General features: G+C 43.4%; 1 non-coding gene across 1 annotated transcript; it reads right to left on the reverse strand.

The window, feature by feature from the left end:
- Positions 1-616: 616 nt before the first annotated feature.
- On the reverse strand, positions 617-690 carry TRNAP-GGG (transfer RNA proline (anticodon GGG)). The gene has a single exon. It is a non-coding gene; the product is annotated as a tRNA-Pro (tRNA).
- Positions 691-15,877: the final 15,187 nt, after the last annotated feature.

Raw genomic sequence — 15,877 nt, forward strand, 5'->3', positions numbered from 1 at the left:
CTTCTAGGTCGCGGAGGAAGATTCGCAATCATATTTGGAAGACCCAAACTAATGAAGTAGCATCGAAAGCTTTTTCTCCAGCTAAATCCATTTTGACTGGACGGTCGAGAAGTTTTTACTATGTGACAAATGAAAAAATTTCTGAAACTGGTCAGTAGTACTCCCCGGTTGTAACAGGAATTGCCGTATCAATAGGACGTGGGGTCGGTCGGAATAGATAGTGAACTATTTGTTTGTTGGAACGGGGAAGACGAGATAAGTGATTGTCAGGGAACTTATTGATGAATTTGGATCCCTAGTAAGTAGTACGGGTACATGTTGATATTATTGCGTGACGGTACCGTGCGGTAAATAAAATCCAAATACTAACAGAGTTGTATCAATGAATGTTGGTAATAACCACGAGGGGGGGGGGGTTACGTGCATGAAGAAGGAGCCCAATCCCTCTCTTCCTTCCTATGATACAAGGGTCTCGATCACGATCATCGATTTATCTCTATCCCTACTACGAATGGGTATGGGTCGATAACACCCAAAGAGAATCGGGAGATAAATCTGCGTTCCCGGAACGGGAACGTCTTCTATTCCGTTTAAAATATGTTCCGACCTCGTTTATTCGGAATAGCAGGATTTGAACCTGCGACCTCCATCACCCCAAGATGGCACGCTACCGAGCTACGCCATATCCCGTTATTCCTATACAAGTATAGCGCCGTATACCTAATCAACTATAGACAGGGAAGGTCCCTTGTTGTGCGTGTGTACTCTCCCCCAGGAAGATTGACGATTCACCCGAAGATGTGATATCATTAATTACGATAAGTATAACGAGTAGCGAGCCGCTATGGTGAAATTGGTAGACACGCTGCTCTTAGGAAGCAGTGCTAGAGCATCTCGGTTCGAATCCGAGTAGCGGCATTTAATTTCAACCTGCAGGCGAGGGCTGTGTCTGATACAACCACTGGGAAAAGCAGTAGGAATAGGGAATTCTCCCCGTTTCGACGTTTAAGGGGTAAACCCGAAATCTCCTGGGAATAATGGGTGGGTGGTACATACTCTCCAAAATCTCACTAATTCACTGGATTCTCCTCATTACGATTCACACCGATATAGAGCACATATTCGCTCACATTTCTTTTCTTACGCTTCTTTCCGTCACTCTGTTTCACCGGATGGGGCTGGCTCGCAAGCTCAAGAGACTCATTAGTTTGAGCGTTGGAGGTATGACAATTGCTTTCATCTGTATAACGGGATTTACGACGATTCGTCGGATTCAACCCAAACATCTACCACCGAGCAATCTACATGAATCATCTATGTTTCTTTCACGGAGCTTCTCCCCAATGCATGTAATTATGAGAATTAGGAGTCGGAACGAATGGTCAGGTGCAGTCACGGCACCAGGTGCCATGTCGACCCATGGATTCGCAACTCTGGGTCTTCCTGAGGAAATGCAACAATCCACACCGCTAGTACCTGCTCTGCAACCTCATCGGTTAATGACGCATGTAAGTATGATGCCACTAAGCCATGTGACTTCGTTATGTGGATCTCCATCAGCAACATCTCCACCGATTGCCACCTATGACGCAGAACAATTTTCTATCCCCGGTCCAAATCAAGAATTTCCTACCTGGACCCCCTCTCCGGGAGTGGATATACACTGCTACGAGCAGGCAGGAAGTAATCCGAGAAACAGTTTTCATCGACTATCCTTGAATTCACGTAGGTGCCGATTGATCCACCAATTGGACCGATGGAGTTATCGAATCATCAGCTTAGGGTTTCCTCTACTGACTGTTGGTATTCTCTCTGGAGCAGTGTGGGCTAATGAAGCGTGGGGATCCTACTGGAGCCGGGACCCTAAGGAAACCTGGGCATTAGTGACTCGGCTGATATATGCTATTCATCTCCATACCAGAATAATAGTGGTTGGCAGGGGGAAGGGCCTGCTATTGTAGCATCTACAGGATTCTTCATTGCTTGGATTTGTTTCTCAGGGGTTAATCCACCAGGAATCGGTTTACATAATCACGGGTGGCTTACTTAATAATTAGGTAGAAGACCGCTAATTCGATCGGGGGGAGAGATAACAAAAAATGTTACCTCGTCAGATGCTTGAAGTGTTACATGTAATCAATTCGTGATTTGAATCAGAGTCTGCATGAGGAATCGCGCTGTGGATTCCTCACCCAGACATTCATGCAATTACGTCGCCAGCGGCATGGATTCCCACTGCCTTCCCTTATAGGAATTAATACCAGAACCGCTTCCAAGAGTAATCCTCATTGAATAGATATGTTCGACTACCGATCCAAACGATACTGCGTTTTATTGCCCCTCTACTATCCCATAAAAGAGTACGGAACCAGGATAGATAGTATTTTGTGATTCCGTAGAGATGCAACCATGTCTGGATACAGACCGATACCGAGGATTGGTAAAGAGAGACAAATCGATATGAATATTTCCCGCGGTCCGGAATCAACTGAATATGGATCCGAATAGTTGGATATTCTGTATCCGTAGAATATTCGACGTAACATAGATAACAAATAAATGGGAGTTAATACTGTACCAATCGCTTCGACTACTACAACCGATAACTTAGATATAGATGAATAATGCTGATTAGTCACTATTCCTGGAAATACCATCAATTCCGATACAAACCCACTCATCCCGGGTAATGCAAGGGATGCCATTGAGAAGATACTAAACATAGTAAATATCCTGGGCATTGGGGTAGCCATCCCCCCTAATTGATCGAGATAAAGGGTACGTGTCCTATCGTAACAAGTCCCTGCAAGGTAAAATAGAGCGGCACCTATTAACCCATGGGAAATCATTTGTAACACAGCTCCATTAAGACCCGTATCTGTCACGGATCCAATTCCAATTGTTACAAAACCCATATGGGAAATTGATGAATACGCTATTCTCCTCTTAAGGTTACGCTGACCCGGCGGAATCAGGGATGCATAAACAATTTGGACTGATCCGAATAGCACCAACCACGAAGCAGGTATGGAATGAGCATGAGGTAATAATTCCATATTAATTCGAATCAATCCATACCCTCCCATTTTTAGTAATACCCCAGCCAGCAACATACATGTGCTGTAATGTGCTTCCCCATGAGTGTCTGGCAACCAAGTATGAAAAGGGAATATTGGCAGTTTCACGGCATACGCCACGAAGAATCCTAGATAAGAAAGCACTTCTAGTGATATAGGATGTGATCTGCTTGCCAAATCTCGGATATTGAAGGAGGGTTCCTGGGTCCCGTAGAAACCCATAGTTAGGGCTCCTATTAGGAGAAAGATAGAACCACCAGCTGTGTATAGAATAGACTTCGTGGCTGAGTATAGACGTCTCTTCCCACCCCACATACATAAAAGTAGGTAGATTGGGATTAATTCCAACTCCCACATAGGAGAGGAAAGCGAAATGTCTCGAGAAGCAAACAGTCCTATTTGGCCGCTATACATGGCCAACATCAAGAAATAGAATAGACGTGTATTCCGCGTAACTAGCCAAGCTGCTGAGGTTGCCGAAGTAGTGACAAATCCTGTCAGTAGAATGAGACCCATGGAGAGTCCATCAATACCTGAACTCCGATGGGAATTGATTGAATTTATCCAACTAGAATCCTCCACCAATTGAATGCATTGATCATCGATATGGAAGTGACAATGAAAGATATAAATGATTAGTAGAAATTCCGATATACAAATGCCTGGGGTATACCACCGAACGATCTTATTCCCATTGGAGGGAAGCATTGGAAATAGCGAACCCGCCAGAATCGGAAAAAGAACAATTGTGGTTAACCAGGGTACGTTACTCATCGTGGATGGAAAAATATTTTAGCGGGGGGGAGGGGGGGGGGAATCTTAATACCCCAACTCATACTCAATAGAATTGAGTATGAATCTTTGAGTATGAGTTGGAAAGAAAACGATTCGATTCTTGAATCTCTTTCTTGACCGATGAATCAATAAGCTAGACCCATACTACGAGTCGTCTCAGCTCCCGGATAGACGCGTACACTCGAGGAATCTGTTGGACAAGCGGATTCACGTCTCTTACAACCTACACAGTCTTCTGTTCTAGGAGCAGAAGCAATTTGATTGGCTTTACACCCATCCCGGGGGATCGTTTCCAATGCATCTGTCAGACAGGCTCTTACGCATTAGGTGCAACCAATACATGTGTCATAGATCTTTACTGAATGTGCCGTCGAATTTGTTCACTCCTATTGGATTGACGTGTCAAAGATATTCTCCTGTTGGGGTTGTTGAGGTGTACCTACCCTCCCCCCTGCCCCCTACCCCTTATTTTCCATTCAATCAAATCTAAGATTTGTATTGATTTGGTTTTTCCGCATCTACCTACATAGACACTCCGTGGGTGGAACTCTCCCATCATCCTCGTGAAATGAATGGGTTCTGCAATATGGGGAGGGACGGTACAAGACAATTTTAAGGAACGGGATAGGTAGGGATTCAGATAGGTATGACATAATTTTTCGGAATGAAATGCAATTGTTAGGGGGAAAACGACAGCATTACCAGCTGGATGTGATACACCTGCATTGAATAGCGATTCGCCCAAATAAATAGCGTCATCGACGAATCAATTACCATTTTAACAAATCAAATTGATCGATACGAGTCGATCTTCTATTACGCTGGATGACCGAAGCAATGGATAACCCAATAGCAGCTTCGGCAGCTGCAACGGCTATTACGGATATTGAAAAGATTTCCCCCTTCATTTGTTCATTGTCAAAGAAATTGGAGAATGCTACGAGATTTATATTAATGGCATTCAGAATCAGCTCAAGACACATCAGTGCCCTAATCATGTTTCGACTCGTGATTGATCCGGAAAAGCCAACGCGATAGGGATAAGCACCTAGAATCAGTCCATGTTCGAGCATGATGTATTAACCCCCCGGAAACTTAATTGGTTAACCTACGAGATGAGTTTACGAGAAGTTGTAATTAATTAGAAAGATGGGGAGTCATCTCCAGACGACGAAGCAGGTTCTTCGTCGGGTCTGGTTATTCCTTCACCACGAGCCATTGTAATCGCCCCTACTGAAGCCACTAGGAGGAGGATAGAAAGGAGTTCGAATGGAACCAGAAATTGTGTTAACAATTGGTATCCAATTCGCTGGATGTTGTTTTTTGAGACTCCCCCCACAACATCCCTCGATGGGTCGATTGGATTTATATCAGACCATTTCGTATCTCGAATTGTAGTGGTTGATAAGATAGATAGACCCGTACAAGCTCCTAAGGCAATAGTATCTCCCATATTCCAGGAAATGGTTGAATTGGAATCTACTGGTTCGTCAATAACCGTTACGGCAGACACGATCGAAACATTTATAGCTCCTACATAGATAGGCGATTGTGCGGCAGCTACAGAATCGGCATTCGGTACGAGATATGGGAGAGATATACAGATAAACACCAGTCCCGATGAAGAGGCGGAATAAACTATATTAGCAGATAATACCACTCCTACACTTCCCAGTAGAATACCTAATTCGATTAGTATCAAGACAGATTCATAAATTGATTCAGGTAGATTCATTATGCCCAGTTATTTTGATTCTCCCATCTCACTATATTACTATTCAATAACGACGTGTATGTGTGTGACCTACTTATGTAGACACACCCCCCCCTATTGGTAGAAATAATTGAAGGAGGGATATCTCTGCATAGCAGAGATATCTCGATATTGAATCATCTCCGACTTACTATTTTTTCTAACCAGGGAGTCGGTCTATCTTCCAAACTTCAGACGGAGATTCAATTGACACCACGAGTGACAGTTCGATTATTGGGATCTCCTTTCGTGACTCCCCCAGATGAATAACTCAGAGTTGGAACTACTTGAATTGCGGAATCCTGGGAGACAGAGAGGGGCAAACGTCCCGGAGCCATTTGATCATAATTTGATTCGTGACGATCATAAGTCGAGGGTTCATACTCCTCAGTCATTGACAAGCAATTTGTTAGGCGGTATTCGACACAATTCCCACAGAAGATACGAACTCCGAAATCAATGCTATAACTTCTTAATCGTTTTTTTCTGATGCTTCTTATCAATCTCCGGTCGACGACAGGCAGGTTAATCAGACATACTCGGACACGTACCTCACAAGCAATGCATTTGTCAAATTCAAAATGAATTCGTCCACGGAATCGTTCGGATGATATAAGTTTCTCGTAGGGGTATTGGATAGTCACAGGTAAACGATTCAGATGGTCTAGAGTAACCGCAAAACCTTGACCAGTATACCTCGCAGCTCGTATTGCTCGTTGACTATAATCCTGGAATCCAGTTACCGTGGGAAACATGTGATAGATAATCCTGGGGGAGTTCCTTAGTTTCTAGAGATTGGATAGATTAAAATCGGGGTGACATTGATGTAAACTATGAGGGGAATATCTCATTTTAGAGATGGTAGTCGAAACGAAGCTGTCAGCAACGGATTTCCCGGAGCAACGGGCAGAAGAGATTTCCAGCCGAGATCTAGTAATTGGTCTATTCTGACTCTAGGTAATGTCCATCTCGTTGCGATAGAAATGAATAGGAATAGATAAGACTTGGCTGATGTGGTAATGACACCTGTTACTGCATCGAATACATCAAAGGATTCACTGCTGAGAGTCCGAAAGGGAAAAATTTGCCCTAATTCTTGAAGAAATGGAATTGGTGAATCCCATCCACCCGGATAAAGGACTGTTACAAACGACGAGGAAACCAATGAATTTGGGTAAGAACCAACATAGAATGAACCAGATTTTATACCTGAATATTCGGTTTGATAACCCGCTACCAGTTCCTCCTCCGCCTCTGGTAGATCAAATGGCAACCTTTCACATTCTGCCGATGGGGATATGAAGAAAGCTATAAAGCCTATAGGTTGACGCCGCAGATTCCATCCCAGAAAACCATACTTAGATTGTGTTTCAACTATGTCAACCGTACTTAAGCTATCAGATAATTATAGTCGACGGTACAATTGCTATTACCACCTCTGATTCGAAACCGTACATGAAATTGGGATTTCATACGGCTCCCCATAAGTCACCCGAGAGGGGGATTGGTAGTTAATCACTTCCTTTGCGCGACACCCCCCTGAGGAGCGTCCCAATCTCAACCAATGGGATTCTGTTTGCTACAGGGAGTGATAGCTTCTGAATCCATCTCAACCTTTTCAGTTATTTTTTGATATAATTCGGAATCTTCCACCGTTTCTCGGTGGAATGGGATTTACCGATACTTCTTTTATATCTCCACATAGATGGATCCCTACCTATCTTTATTTCAGCCGAGAAGAGGATTAGCCTGAGGATTCCTATGATCCCAATCCTCTTGAGACTACTACGTAAAGGAGATACTCGCATATATCAATAATTTTTTCCGCCAGGGGCAGAAAAATCAAACCGTTGAAAGGATTACTTCGTTCCGGATAGTCATAATCTAAGTAGATAGGAATATACTCGGGATTGGGATTTTCAAGATGTACTACCTAGTCATCCCTACCGAGGCTAAGTCTTTATCCAATTAAAGAGAAAAGAGATTTTATTATGCAACTTTTTTCTCCACCCTTCTCACAAATCTCTTGTGTATATTAGTGTTCCTGACCATCCACTCCCGCTCAATCCCGGAAAAGAGGTTCAGTCCCTTCTTGTCCCCGCTTCAGGCCCTGTAAATCTATCCCGTACCTGGGGGCAAACAGTGTTTACTGCTCGGACATGCTTTCACTCCCGTACATGGGGGATGGGACTCGATTCACTCGCTGCAAGACGCTGTTCGATCTCACCCAGATGACTATCCAGTTGTTCTGTCAAATCAGTGAAAGATTCTTCATTCCGAATCTCTATATCGGAATAACCCTCTTCCCATCAATCTTATTCAGCGAGTCGCACGTGGGGATATGGATAGTACACATGGGGCTGGGGGTATTTCGTAACTAATTGATTGAGCAGCAGCTCTAAGACCACCTGGAGGGGAATATTTATTATTTGAACCATATCCTGCCATAAGTAGCCCTAGGGGAACGATACTTGAGATGGCGATCCAAGAGAAAGCACCTATACTCAGATCAGCTAGAATAATGTGCTGCCCGAAGGGTATCACCAAGTGGCTTATAAAGACTGGTATGACTACCACAGCTGGTCCAATATTGAATAGCCAAGTATCGCCCCTGGCTGGAACAATATCTTCCTTCAGTAGGAGCTTGACTCCATCGGCCAGGGATTGGATAATTCCCAAAGGACCTGCATATTCAGGTCCGATACGCTGTTGTACCCCCGCAGATACCTTTCACTCGAGCCGTACGATAACTAATACTCCTACTGTAATTCCTACGATAAGGGTGGGAATGGAAATCAGAATCCAAATCAATTCGGAAGAATCTCTCGAAACTCCCAATTTGTGAAATAAGTCAATCACGCGTTCCTCGAAATTTTTTGTACCAATTGCCGTTTCGGCGATCAACCTCCCCCATGATGATATCTATACTACCTAATATTGTCGTAATATCGGCTAGTTTCATTCCTTCTACCAATTGAGAGAGAATTTGCAGATTTATGAAGCCAGGCGGACGAATCTTCCGTCTCCGGGGAGAAACACTATCATCTCCAATCAGAAATATCCCTAATTCCCCTTTGGGAGCTTCCACCCTTACGTAATGCTCCTGCTCAGGTAATTTGAAAGTGGGAGAGGATTTCTTACCGACAAATTGATAGTCAAAATCATTCCATCCCATTTCCTTTCGTTGCTGACTAAGGCGTCGAGATTCCAAATTTTCATATGGACCTCCCGGAAGGAGTCTCGAGGCCTGTTGAATTATTCTTATGGATTCTCTCATCTCGCCGATTCGTACCAAATAACGGGCCAATGAATCTCCTCCTGTTTGCCATTGGATCCGCCAATCCGATTCGTCATAACATTCGTAGTGATCCACCTTGCGAAGATCCCATTGAATCCCCGAGGCTCGCAACATGGGTCCGGATAAGCCCCGATCTATAGCTTCTTCCCTACCAGTGACACCTATCCCCTCCACTCGTTTCAGAAATATAGGATTATTTGTGATAAGTCGTTCATATTCATCGACTTTTGAGAGGCAATAGTGGCAGGAATCCAAACATTTATCTAGCCACCCATATGGTGAATCTACCGCTACTCCCCCGACGCGGAAATAATTATGCGTCATTCACATACCCGTAGCAGACTCAAGTAAATCATAAATCATTTCCCTTTCTCGAAATGTGTAGAAAAAAGGGGTTTGTGCACCGACATCCGCCAGAAAAGGTCCGAGCCATGACGGGTGGGGAGCTATTCGACTTAGCTCGAGCATAATAACTCGTATGTAACTAGCTCTTCTCGGTATTTGAATATTTGCCAACTTCTCCGGCGCATTCACTGTTATTGCCTCGGTAAACATGGTGGCTAAATAATCCCATCTCGTCACGTGGGGAAGATACTGCAGAATCGTCCGGTTTTCAGCAATTTTTTCCATCCCTCTATGTAAATAGCCAAGTATTGGTTCACAACCAACGACATTTTCACCGTCTGGAGTAACAATAAGTCGAAGGACACCGTGCATCGACGGGTGGTGGGGACCCATACTCACTATAACTGGATCCACTTTCGTAGGAGGTATACCCATGAATTATGTTCCTGGTAATTTTTGCAGACCCTAGCTTCGGTAGAACTGGATTTCTATAAATTGGAATCGGCGTCTCTTCAATCTCCGAATACCCAAGTTGCTTATTATGTTATCGTATAAAGTCGGATCCTTTTTGGATGAATGAATTAAGAGACGCTTGCGTCTTCCCAATAATTTCCACAAACCCCTCTGAGAGGAGTAATCCTTGGAATGTGATTTCAAATGAGAAGTGAGTTTCGAGACTTGATCGGTCAAGTAGCATATTTGAGACTCAGCAGACCCTGTATCCCCTTTCTCACAAATCAACGTCGAATTGGTAGATATAGCCTTATCCGTAATAGTAGTAATAATAATTGTTTATCGAATTCATTGTATAGGATTTGCCTACTAATTCGGGTAGTATTGGTCCGAGCGAGGGAGATGAATACTCCTATAATCGGGGAAATCGTCACTCAATAGATTCGGTTATCGGTGGGAATTTGTTTCCCACCAACGAGTAGTTACAGCTCCGCATCTGATAAGTAAGGTAGGTATCTGCCCCTCCTTCTATCACACACTTGATTGAGATTACCAAGATGTTAGTAATATTAGTCGAGCAAATTGTCGAATCTACGTATTCTCCCCCCCGTCTCAAATAATGGGATACATGCGTATTCTGGGCGTGGCAAATCGACTTCCATTATTTGTGTCGAAGCGGAATCTGTTCATACAAGCTAATTCTTCTAAGCGATAACTGGGCCAAAGGAAACGTTTGATTTTCTGAGTCCCACTCAGGTCGCTAGACTCTTCACTCTTGTTCATCCATTCCACTCCAGAAGGGTAGCCCAAAGGGTCCCTTTCGGATTTCACGGAGCTCAAAATCAATAGGGATCTGAGAAATCGCGATTTGCGACGATGTCTCGGAAGCAGGAGATCTTCGATGTTATGGAGATAGGAGCGATTCCTATTCCTCTCCCCATTGATGAGTGACAAACGCAGCATGCACCCGCCAAATATATTTCTATTCAATCTTCTTTTGAATCTGTTTCGAAATTTCAGTGGGATACTAACCATTTTATACATGAGAATCTAATCATCGAATATTCGCGGTAAACGATGGGCTGAAATAACAAACAAATCATCTAGAATCTCGCGTTTCTCTTCGTTGAGAAAAAGATTCAACAAATCGCAATCTATACCCATATTGACACAGAAGGAAGTAAGATCCTGCTCATTTTCTAATACGTTGATGAGAGATATCAAATCCCTCAGTCTTTATAATTCTCTTTCTAATGCTTCGGATTCCCATTTCCATTGAAAAATATAATAGTGACTCCCCCTCTCTCTTAGAAGTATTTCATCCGAATCAATCTCTTCTTCCTGTAACCCGTAATCCGTGCCTAATCTCTGAAATCTTTCATTTGGGGTAGCGGGAACCCTCTCCCACAAAATAGAAGTCCCAGGTACAAATTTCGATCTTGTTTCGTATACATCCTTTGCTTCCGCGGGATCCGGAATTACCCACAACACCAAATCGGATTTCGGATTCAACTCACGTTCCGGATCAAGTATTCGTGGATGAGAAATTCCCTTCCCTGCAATAAGTTCTCTGATACGATTCCCTAAACGAGTTTCCCTTATCGCCGCATTCCACCCCGCCGGAAATTTTTGTATATCTACATCTCGTGAGGAATCAATAAAACTATGTAACAAATAACTGTATTTACGACGTTTATTGATATTTCTCACTCGATCTCTGAGGAAAGGGGTTTCAGTATATATGGAATAATCGTTTTGTCTATCACGAAATACATATTCATGCTCGGCGAGAAAACTTCCCCCGATGCTTCTGAATCCATATAAATTTTCGATGTCCGATCTCCATCTCTTCGGTGCAATTTTTTGCCATAACTCCAATGACAGGTTGTACTTGTCGGGACAGCCTAACAAACTCCCCAAATCATTTGCATTCAATTCCCAAAGTTGTTTGGAAAGTCCCCGCATCGTAGCAAAATTATTAATATGTTCATCGATACCATACCCACGTACAATCCCGCCAGTTCTGTCATCGGGACATCCCACGGAATCGCTCTTTCCCCCGTCATGTTTACCGCCATCAAAAAATTCTGGGGTTTCCCCTCCCCCTTTCGGATAACAACCATGATCACCGCGCGGATAATTCCAATCTTCCGAAGCATCATCCAGATTCTCATTATCCTTACATCCCTTCCGGTTATCGAGATACCCCGCATCCTTGCTATCTTCCGCAATTTCCATCAAAGAATCCAAATCCAGGTTGTTTTTCATGCTTACATGCCACAGAATGTCGTGAATGTGCGCCTGAGACGGTAATCCTATAGATTGATTATCGATAACTCGCGGTATTCCCTCCCTAATTCCGGAAATAGCTAGAATTGGGTGGTTTGCATCCCCATGAACCCCACCAACTTGATTCGTCACTTTCACCAGTTGCACCCGAAATCTAGCAAAATTGTCGAGATAATGAGCAAAAGCTCTATTGACTCTTCGAAATAATCCCGCTACTAGTAGAAGATACTTCTCAAACAATTCTGCGACCGATATGCGGGATCTCAAATAAATTCCCTGAATATTGACTAATTTCGTTTGGAATCTCAAAGAACTAGTCAGATTTGTATTAATTAGTCTGTCATCTATTCCCGGTTTACTAAAACGGAGTGATTTGGTGCTACGCCCACCCCCGCCAACCCCTTCGGTTAACAGATTTCTGAATGCATGCATGTCTGATTCGGGTTCGGATTTGGATCCACCAACGGTATCTTTTACTGGTTCATCATCGGTACCCGCAAAGTATCGGGATTTATTATCAATGGGAATTGATGTTTCATCTATTCCACCAGTACCTGGTTCACCGTGTGACGGCCCCTCTTTCCACCCGGTCCCTGTATCATTTGGAATATCTCCCCCAACAAAATCGGTTCCACTCCAATTCTCCCAAATCCCTTCAATTTTACGAAGGAAATTCAATTTCCCCAATGGAAACCTTGCGGATACACCCAATTTGGAGTAGAGACGACGCATTTGCCTAGTCCGCAATGCGAGACTACGTCTCAAAATTCTCATCAATTTCTTCCGGATAGGTTTCCAGAAGGAGGGATCTTTCTTAATAGTTCCAAAAGGTACATCTGTTTGGAATCCCCAAGCTGTTAAATAGCTAGATGGAGATTTTCCTCGCCTCAATCTATTTTTTCTCCCCGATTCCCGAGTCTTGAGATACCTGGGATTCATATCATTTTCCAAAATGGTTGGGCGCCTCCTCCCGCGAGTACGCCAAGGCTTCAACCGGAAAGGATACAAAATCTTTATCTGAAGACCCTCCTTCAACCAACGACCGGGTAAACGAGTGTGTGAGAATCCCTCGCCGTCGTAGGTGCATTTGATGTGGGATTCTTTGCGCCACTCACTCCAATCCTCATCCCATTCGGGAGCTTGAAAAAATAAAATACGACCGAAATTCTTGAGTGTTATCAATACAGGCAGTTTCACATATTTCCGAAGAGTCGATTGCATAACCAATAATAAACCCCGCCCCGTGTGGATGGAACTCACATCGAACCTAGCTGCTATAGCTGGGCGGTCGGATTTCGCTCGCTCCCCCTCTCTCGAGGATGAAAGAGATATTAGTTCCTGTTCGGGTTGGGTACTAGTTTCTCTCCTCGCGTCACCGGCCGATTCCTCAAAATCTACACCAGTTAATTCTCCGGCAGGAAATCGAAACGGAGTGGGTAGTTCCATTAATCTAAAGAAGAGAGGTGAATGTGCCTTATCTTGAAATACTTCCCAAACCAGTGTCTTACGTCTTCTGGAGCGCATAGAGCCTTTTATAGGTTTCCGACGAAAATCAGAGCTTTTTGCAAAACGTTTGACCAGTCTGCGTGTTTTCAGCCGCGTCTTCCCGACGCTGATTGCTAAATTTTTTAACTTTCTGTTACGAATATCAGTTGACCCACCCGCGACATCGAACCTATTATCATATATTAAGTGAGTATTGCGGGCCAATTCCTCCGACAGTTCCTCAATCTCGAGGATCGAACGTATTTTTTGTTTTGAAGAGTCAAGTCTTTCCCCACCAATTAGAGGTACGTCTAGCAAGCGGATCCAATCGAAGGCACCACAATCATCTCTGAGATAGGTGAAGAATAAAGCTAACTCTGTCGGAGATGAAGAAAATTTGAAGACTTGATCCCAAGTTACGGGGGTGGAATCACCCTTCGAAACTGAATAGTTTGTTTCTCCCACAACATCTTCAATCACGGCATCATCCGGTGTTTCGAACATGAAAATAAATATTTGCAAAGCATTTTTAGGTAATGCTTCCCGGGGAAGAGGAATCTCATTGCTTCTCAACTCTTTATACCTGATAGACACCCAATCCCGAATCTTATTACCGGAATTCAATTCATTGGCATACTCGTTGTTGTCAACCGCTTGCGATGCCAATGAATCAGACAGTATCCAGAATGAATCCGAGTTTGGAATCCTAGCACGACATGAATTATTCAAAAATGGATCATAAATCTTAGGTAATTCACCTCCGTTATCAGCCAATCCGGTCCTTCTTTCCATCGCTTTCCAGAAGATAGGCTCGGTGTCTAGGAATCGAATTCGGTCCTTTAACTCATTATTCAAATCCTTGTTTTTCCTGAATTGGTTCAAAATCCAGTCTTCATGCAGATGATGAGCTGGAAGTGGCATATCCGAATCCTCTAACGAGGTTCCTAACTGGTCTCCAAAGATCGACAAACTGGGTAACGCCGTGAGAGCCAACCGCTGTTTTCCACTAGTCAAACATTTGCTGAAAAAGTGATTTGATACTTGCTTCTTCACTAAGCTATCGCCGCCGAATCGGCTATTCTCTATATATCGTAAAGGACGATTTGGTTTGTATGGGTCGAACAAGGACGTGGGCCACGACTTGAAAATCCATAGCATCGAATCTGACAACTCCCGGAGATTGTTATCGAGCAAGACAAGTTCGTCTTCAAAATTCTTGGTGAAGAGAGGTACTGGAGCCTTACCCAAATAAACCAGTACATTAATGAGAACAACAATACTAAAAGTTTTGTAAATGACGCGTTTCATCAGCAGGTAGAGTATGGGTGAATCATATTCTACGCGAACCAGAAGTAATCTGGACAAGTAGCTGAATGACATATGACCGAGTGACCAACCCACGAAACTACTAATCAGAAATGTTATGTTGTTGCTATATCGAAAAATAAATAGGTGAATTGGTCTCGCCAATACGGGACTTGGTAAAAGAATTGGATTTAAAATCTGGAAAATGAAACTATCCAAGAATATATTACCGATTCGAAAGTCACTGAGTGAATTGGTCGGACGTAGAGTTCGATAATCCGGTAAATCCTTGGTTCGGAACCAGTAAAATAACATGTATGGTACTATTGGGACAGTTACAACATGTGGTTTCACTATCAATGCATATAGAGGTGAACAGAATATTGACAGAAATATTAGTAGCTATCCCATCATCAAACCACTCAAAGCGACGGTACCACTAAGATTCCCTCCCAAAAGAAAAGCTCTTATGGATAGTATTTGGGAGGGTCCAACGGGTAATGTTGTTAGTAATCCATAATATAGTCCGAATATTATAGGTGGACCTGCCACCTTCACCCGAGTAAGCAGCGAAACCTGCAGTAGATACAACGACATTTGAACGCTTTCTACGTTCATAATTATTTCCTTCCCATATTTTTCAGTTTTTTTTTTTTCCCGTAGAGTGCCGGCAACCTCTCCGTACCACTCCCGTAGCTAGCACAGCAACTCCTTCGGAAAGGAGTCGATGGATTTCTTAATCATGAGGAGACAGAATCCCATGATTAAGAATTTGGAGACGTCTCTATGCATTTCCCTCAATGGTCACTTCCCGTCACCCAATAATTCTATAATTTAGTGATTTGTTACCATCTGCTTCGACAGGTTACTCCAACCCAGACGCCCCGGATTATTATTACGCCGTAGGGGACGAGTAACAAGTTCAAGCACATCCCTCGCATTAGTGGATCCATGGATTTGGGCAAAGGTGAACTCGACAGACCATTTTGTATCAATACCTCTTGCTTCTAAAGGATTGGCATGAGCCATTCCAGTAATTGCTGAATCAGGTTTTAATTCATGCATACGCTGTATCTG

Source organism: Dipteris shenzhenensis, unplaced genomic scaffold (assembly GCF_047967505.1).
Source record: "Dipteris shenzhenensis isolate YYH24624 ecotype China unplaced genomic scaffold, Dip_SZ_1.0 scaf0452, whole genome shotgun sequence".
Taxonomy (NCBI): Eukaryota; Viridiplantae; Streptophyta; class Polypodiopsida; order Gleicheniales; family Dipteridaceae; genus Dipteris; species Dipteris shenzhenensis.